The sequence below is a fragment of the Pimephales promelas genome, chromosome 2 (genome assembly GCF_988280905.1).
Source record: "Pimephales promelas chromosome 2, fPimPro1.hap1.1, whole genome shotgun sequence".
Taxonomy (NCBI): domain Eukaryota; kingdom Metazoa; phylum Chordata; class Actinopteri; order Cypriniformes; family Leuciscidae; genus Pimephales; species Pimephales promelas.
Genome location: NC_142770.1, coordinates 50,755,411 through 50,762,910, shown reverse-complemented (window position 1 = coordinate 50,762,910; position 7,500 = coordinate 50,755,411).

The window sequence follows — 7,500 nt, the reverse complement described above, 5'->3', positions numbered from 1 at the left end:
GCGCGGGCTGGCTGGGACAGTAATGCCCGGGCTTAAGTGTGGGACCCCCGGGTCCGGCCGGTGCTCGGGTGAGGGTGGAGGCCAGGGCTTTGCTGTAGCTCTGGTTCTCCGAGTCGGGCAGAGGGGTGTACGGCGGTGGGGGTCCCTGCCCAGGGCTCTGGTTCTCCGAGTCGGGCAGAGGGGTGTACGGCGGTGGGGGTCCCTGCCCAGGGCTCTGGTTCTCCGAGTCGGGCAGGAGGGTGTACGGCGGTGGGGGTCCCTGCCCAGGGCTCTGGTTCTCCGAGTCGGGCAGGAGGGGGTACGGCGGTGGGGGTCCCTGCCCAGGGCTCTGGTTCTCCGAGTCGGGCAGGAGGGTGTACGGCGGTGGGGGTCCCTGCCCAGGGCTCTGGTTCTCCGAGTCGGGCAGGAGGGGGTACGGCGGTGGGGGACCCTGCCCAGGGCTCTGGTTCTCCGAGTCGGGCAGGAGGGGGTACGGCGGTGGGGGTCCCTGCCCAGGGCTCTGGTTCTCCGAGTCGGGCAGGAGGGTGTACGGCGGTGGGGGTCCCTGCCCAGGGCTCTGGTTCTCCGAGTCGGGCAGGAGTGGGTACGGCGGTGGGGGTCCCTGGCCAGAGCTCTGGTTCTCCGAGTCGGGCAGGAGGGGGTACGGCGGTGGGGGTCCCTGGCCAGAGCTCTGGTTCTCCGAGTCGGGCAGGAGGTGGTCCAGGCGGGTGCCCCCTGGTCCCCCCGACGTGTTAGGGGGCAAGCGGTGGGTCTCCCCCAAGCCCAAAGCCCCGGTTCCCAGAGTCGGGTAAACTGCGGGAGTAACTTTGACTCTCTTAAGGTAGGCAGGAACCGGTGTGAGTGGTGTGGAAAGCCGAGTTGGGGCTCCATGCTCTGGGCACAGGGGGATCTCCTAGTGGTCCACCCCAGGCCCAGAGTGTGGAGCCCCAACTCGGCTTATTTTTTTTAAAATTATTATTATTTTATTTATTTTTTTTTATCTTATTTTATTTTTTCAATTTTTCGGGATGCACCGGGTAGAAGTTCAAACTTCAACCGCCGCGGGGGTCCCTGGCCAGAGCTCTGGTTCTCCGAGTCGGGCAGGAGGTGGTCCAGGCGGGTGCCCCCTGGTCCCCCCGACGTGTTAGGGGGCGAGCGGTGGGTCTCCCCCAAGCCCAAAGCCCCGGTTCCCAGAGTCGGGTAAACTGCGGGAGTAACTTTGACTCTCTTAAGGTAGGCAGGAACCGGTGTGAGTGGTGTGGAAAGCCGAGTTGGGGCTCCATGCTCTGGGCACAGGGGGATCTCCTAGTGGTCCACCCCAGGCCCAGAGTGTGGAGCCCCAACTCGGCTTATTTTTTAAAAATTATTATTATTATTATTATTATTATTATTTTAATCTTATTTTATTTTATTTTTTTCAATTTTTCGGGATGCACCGGGTAGAAGTTCAAACTTCAACCGCCGTGGGGGTCCCTGGCCAGCGTTCTGGTTCTCCGAAGTGGGGCTGAGGGGGTCCAGGCGGGTGCCCCCTGGTCCCCCCCGACGTGTTAGGGGGCGAGCGGTGGGTCTCCCCCAAGCCCAAAGCCCCGGTTCCCAGAGTCGGGTAAACTGCGCGACTAACAATGACTCTCTTAAGGTAGTCAGAAACCGGTGTGAGTGGTGTGGAAAGCCGATTCGGGGCTCCACGCTCTGGGCACAGGGGGATCTCCTAGTGGTGCCCCCCAGGCCCAGAGTGTGGAGCCCCAACTCGGCTTATTTTTATTTTTATTATTATTTTTTTTTTTTATTTAATTATTATTTTGGGATTATTAGACTGGGTAGAAGTTGCAACTTCAAACGGGCATATCTCCGGAACCAAGCCGAGTTGGGGCCCCATACACCCGGCGTGGGGGGCCCTCCTAGAGGCCCCCAATACCCCCGAGTGTGGAGCCCCAACTCGGCTTACTTTTCGAGTTACAGCCGGTCAAAGTTGAAACTTTAAAGGGCCATATCTCCGGAACCAAGCCGAGTTGGGGCCCCATACACCCGGCGTGGGGGGCCCTCCTAGAGGCCCCCAATACCCCCGAGTGTGGAGCCCCAACTCGGCTTACTTTTCGAGTTACAGCCGGTCAAAGTTGAAACTTTAAAGGGCCATATCTCCGGAACCAAGCCGAGTTGGGGCCCCATACACCCGGCGTGGGGGGCCCTCCTAGAGGCCCCCAATACCCCCGAGTGTGGAGCCCCAACTCGGCTTACTTTTCGAGTTACAGCCGGTCAAAGTTGAAACTTTAAAGGGCCATATCTCCGGAACCAAGCCGAGTTGGGGCCCCATACACCCGGCGTGGGGGGCCCTCCTAGAGGCCCCCAATACCCCCGAGTGTGGAGCCCCAACTCGGCTTACTTTTCGAGTTACACCCGGTCAAAGTTGAAACTTTAAAGGGCCATATCTCCGGAACCAAGCCGAGTTGGGGCCCCATACACCCGGCGTGGGGGGCCCTCCTAGAGGCCCCCAATACCCCCGAGTGTGGAGCCCCAACTCGGCTTACTTTTCGAGTTACACCCGGTCAAAGCTGGACAGGAAGTGGCCGTATCTCGGGACCGGAAGGTCCCCGTGGCTCGGGACGGCGGGAGGAGCAAGGTCCCCGAGAGCGGGCCCCGCACCCGCCGCCGCGAGCCGCTGGGACCTCCCGGTCCCGAGATGGGCCCCGTTACGCGCGGGCGACTTTCGGAGAAAACGGCCCGTATCTCGGAGAGGGGAGGTCCCAGCGGCTCGCCCTTTCGGGTGTCGGGGGCTCCCCACGGGCCCTCTCGGACCCCGCCTCCCCCGGGCCCCTGGGACCTTTCCTTCCCAGGCGCCCCCCCGACACGTCGGGCCCCTTTTCTCCGGGACCCGGGGGCCCCGGAGCTCGGGGGCGGGCTCTTTGCGAGGGGCCCGCCGGGACGCCACACTTGACCCGAGTCCGGTGTCTCTGGGCCCCCGGGTCCCCGAGCTACGTGCGTTCGAATTCGGGGCCCTTTTCCGGGCCCGAAAATCCCTCAAAGTCCGAAAACGTGCAGCGGGCGGGGACTTCCGGGGCCCCGGAGGCTCTGACGGCACACCCAGGGAGGTGCACCGTCCTCGGGCACGGCCAGGTGGCCCCCCCCCCGGGGTCCTGGAAGTCCCCCCGCCCCCCGGAGACACCCACACCCACCCACCGGACGGGAAGATTCCGTTTTTCGCCGATATCTCGAAGACGGCCGGGCGAAAAAATTTCAAACTCGGGTCTTCCGTAGGCCTCGAGGGGCCCTATCCAAAGAGGCCACCCGCGTCCCCGGGGGCCTCGGGGTCAGGGAGTTAGGCCCGGTCAAAGGCGCGGCGTTTTTTGGCTTATATCTCGCGAACCCCTGGGCCAATCTTCCCCAAACTCGAATCGACCGTAGTGCCGGACGGGGCCTTTCGAAAGAGCCCACCCACGAGGTCCAACTCGCCCGGGTCCCCGAGTTATAGCCGTTCAAAGTCGGGGGTCCCGGCGAACGGCGATCCGGTAGGGGGCGTCCCCGGGGCCCGCCGCCGCCCTGGTTCGAGCGAGGGCCCCCGTGGGACCTCGCCACCCAAATTTGAGCTCTCTGGGCCTTCGCGTCGCGGAGATACGGGCGATTTTCTCCCGGGATCGTGACGTCATCGGCGGGCGCCATTTCAGAGCGCGGCCGAGGGTTTTCGGCCGATATCTCCGCGAATACTCGACCAAAAACGACGAAACGCATATGGACGCGTTCAGCTCGGCGAGACGGTTCGAATGAGCCCGGCCTCGGCCGGGCACGTCGAGTTTTCGGCGAGATATTTGCGTTTTTCCGCTTCCGGGGCGCTTTGGGGGCCCGTATCTCGGGCCCCCGGGGGCCCACGGGGCTGGGGGCGGTCTCATTCGAAAGGTCTCGTCCCGTTCTCCAGCCCATAAAAATTTGGCGTCGATCGGAGCCGCCTTCGGCGAGCTACGGTCGTTTGAAGCCCCGTGCAGTGGGGTTACCGTCCTTCAAACAGCCGCCGCTCGCAGGGGGAGTCCCGGGGAGGCATGGTTGCCTGTATGACTTGGGCTTAGAGCACCCAGCCCCGCGCTCCTGGAGGAACCTCCGGTGCACAGGGTCTGCTGCAACCAGCCACGTGGGTTTTGAGGGGTAGGGGAGCGTGCGCTCTCCTCCCCGGGCGGGCGGCCGGGCCCTGGGGGCTCGCGCCTCCACGGAGGGACCTCGCTCCCGGGGCTTCGTCCCCGGGGCTCGGGGACTCCGTGGCGGCTCGGCCCCCGGGGTTCGACCCCGCTCGCTCGCTCCAAAACCCAAGTCCAAAACGTGGGGTTGCACGGGAGCTCCGGGCGCGACGGGTCTCCACGCACGGCCCCGGGGAGGGAGCTCCGACCCGGGCCGGAGGCAGATTCGCCCCCTGCCCCCCGGCTGTCCGCCCGGAGCCGAGACGGTCCTAAAACGGGCCTTGGGGGTGATGTAGAAGGGTAACGCTCACCCAACCAGGACTCACACAAACCGATCTGCATCCCAGGCAGGGTGCGGGTCTCCTGGGCACGAATAAAGCCCGATGCCCCGTGGGTGATGTTGGCCCTGGCCACTCAAGGCACTCACCCAAGCCAGAGAGGGTGCACTCTGGCTGGGGAAGCAGATTCAATCTCTGCTGTGGTGGAGCTCTGGAAAAACGCGAAACCTCCAGGAAAAGACGGCCCGATTTCTCTGAAAAGTGCATCCCAGGCAGGGTGCGGGTCTCCTGGGCACGAATAAAGCCCGATGCCCCGTGGGTGATTTTGGCCCTGGCCACTCAAGGCACTCACCCAAGCCAGAGAGGGTGCACTCTGGCTGGGGAAGCAGATTCAATCTCTGCTGTGGTGGAGCTCTGGAAAAACGCGAAACCTCCAGGAAAAGACGGCCCGATTTCTCTGAAAAGTGCATCCCAGGCAGGGTGCGGGTCTCATGGGCACGAATAAAGCCCGATGCCCGTGGGTGATGTTGGCCCTGGCCACTCAAGGCACTCACCCAAGCCAGAGAGGGTGCACTCTGGCTGGGGAAGCAGATTCAATCTCTGCTGTGGTGGAGCTCTGGAAAAACGCGAAACCTCCAGGAAAAGACGGCCCGATTTCTCTGAAAAGTGCATCCCAGGCAGGGTGCGGGTCTCCTGGGCACGAATAAAGCCCGATGCCCCGTGGGTGATGTTGGCCCTGGCCACTCAAGGCACTCACCCAAGCCAGAGAGGGTGCACTCTGGCTGGGGAAGCAGATTCAATCTCTGCTGTGGTGGAGCTCTGGAAAAACGCGAAACCTCCAGGAAAAGACGGCCCGGTTTCTCTGAAAAGTGCATCCCAGGCAGGGTGCGGGTCTCATGGGCACGAATAAAGCCCGATGCCCGTGGGTGATGTTGGCCCTGGCCACTCAAGGCACCACTCACCCAAGCCAGAGAGGGTGCACTCTGGCTGGGGAAGCAGATTCAATCTCTGCTGTGGTGGAGCTCTGAAAAACACGAAAACCTCCAGGGAAAAGACGGCCCGGTTTCTCTGAAAAGTGCATCCCAGGCAGGGTGCGGGTCTCCTGGGCAAGAACGAAGCCCAATGCCCACCTTGAAACGGAGCCTGGGCTCGACTCTGAAGCCCAGATCTCGAAAAACGACAAAGTACAAAAAGGTGCGGTGGCTCCAAACCTCCATGCCCTCAGACCTCCCTGGCCAGCCCAGGGAGGGTGGCCCGTCCTGGGCCAGACTCAGATTTCCCCCGCCACCCCTGGAGCTCCGCCTGGAGCGAAGACGGTCCTAAAACGGACCATGGGGCTCTTGTAGAGGATGAGGGAGGGAGAGAGGGGCCTTCAGAGAGCCCCTTGGCCGGCTTGACTCTGGAGTCGAATTTGGAAAAATAGACAAAGTCCATAAACGTGCTGTTGGTTCGGACCTCCAGGGCACTCAAGGCACTCACCCAAGCCAGAGAGGGTGCACTCTGGCTGGGGAAGAGGATTCAATCTCTGCTGTGGTGGAGCTCTGAAAAACACGAGAACCTCCAGGAAAAGGCGGCCCGGTTTCTCTGAAAAGTGCATCCCAGGCAGGGTGCGGGTCTCCTGGGCAAGAACGAAGCCCAATGCCCACCTTGAAACGGAGCCTGGGCTCGACTCTGAAGCCCAGATCTCGAAAAACGACAAAGTACAAAAAATGTGCGGTGGCTCCAAACCTCCATGCCCTCAGACCTCCCTGGCCAGCCCAGGGAGGGTGGCCCGTCCTGGGCCAGATTCAGATTCGCCCGCCACCCCTGGAGCTCCGCCTGGAGCGAAGACGGTCCTAAAACGGGCCTTCGGGGATGTATGAGAGAGGGGAAGCGTGGTGGTGGCAAACACAGAGGACCCCCTACCAGCGATCAGACCGTCGTGAGTCCCACTCAGAGTCACTCTGGGTGGGCATGTAAAAATCCAGATTACGCCGCGCTGGAGCTCTGGAAGTTACGAGACCTCCAGGAAAAGACAGGCTGGTTTTCTGAAAAGTGCACCCCAGGCAGGGTGCATCTTTTCCTGGGCACGAGCCCAGCGCACATGGTGTGGTGGTCCGGCTCTGGTGCCAAAGTTTGGGGGAAAAAATAGACAGAGTCCAATAACGTGGTGTGGTTCCAAAGCTCCATGCCCTCAGACCTCCCTGGCCAGCCCAGGGAGGGTGGCCCGTCCTGGGCCAGATTCAGATTCGCCCGCCACCCCTGGAGCTCCGCCTGGAGCGAAGACGGTCCTAAAACGGGCCTTCGGGGATGTATGAGAGAGGGGGAAGCGTGGTGGTGGCAAACACAGAGGACCCCTACCAGCGATCAGACCGTCGTGAGTCCCACTCAGACTCACTCTGGGTGGGCATATAAAATCCAGACTACGCCCCGTCGGAGCTCTGGAAGTACGAGACCTCCAGGAAAAGACAGGCTGGTTTTCTGAAAAGTGCACCCCAGGCAGGGTGCATCTTTCCTGGGCACGAGCCCGGCGCACGTGGCGGGGTCCGGCTCTGGTGCCAAAAAAATTGAGAAAAATCGACTAAGTCCAATGGCGTGACGTGGGTTCAAAGCCCCATGGTCTCAGACCTCCCTGGCCAGCCCAGGGAGGGTGGCCCGTCCTGGGCCAGAGTCAGATTCGCCCGACACCCCCTGGAGCTCGACCTGGAGGGAAGACGGTCCTAAAACGGGCCTTCGGGGCTGTATGGAAGAGGGCAAGTGTGGTGGTGCAAAACACAGAGCACCCCCTACCATTGATCAGACCGTCGTGAGTCCCACTCAGACTCGCTCTGGGTGGGCATATAAAATCCAGACTACGCCCCCCCGTCGGAGCTCTGGAAGTACGAGACCTCCAGGAAAAGACAGGCCGGTTTTATGTAAAGTGCACCCCAGGCAGGGTGCGTCTTTCCTGGGCACGAGCCCGGCGCGCGTGGCGGGGTCCGGCTCTGGTGCCAAAAAATTTGAGTAAAATCGACTAAGTCCAATGACGTGGTGTGGTTCTAAAGCTCCATGGTCTCAGACCTCCCTGGCCAGCCCAGGGAGGGTGGCCCCGTCCTGGGCCAGAG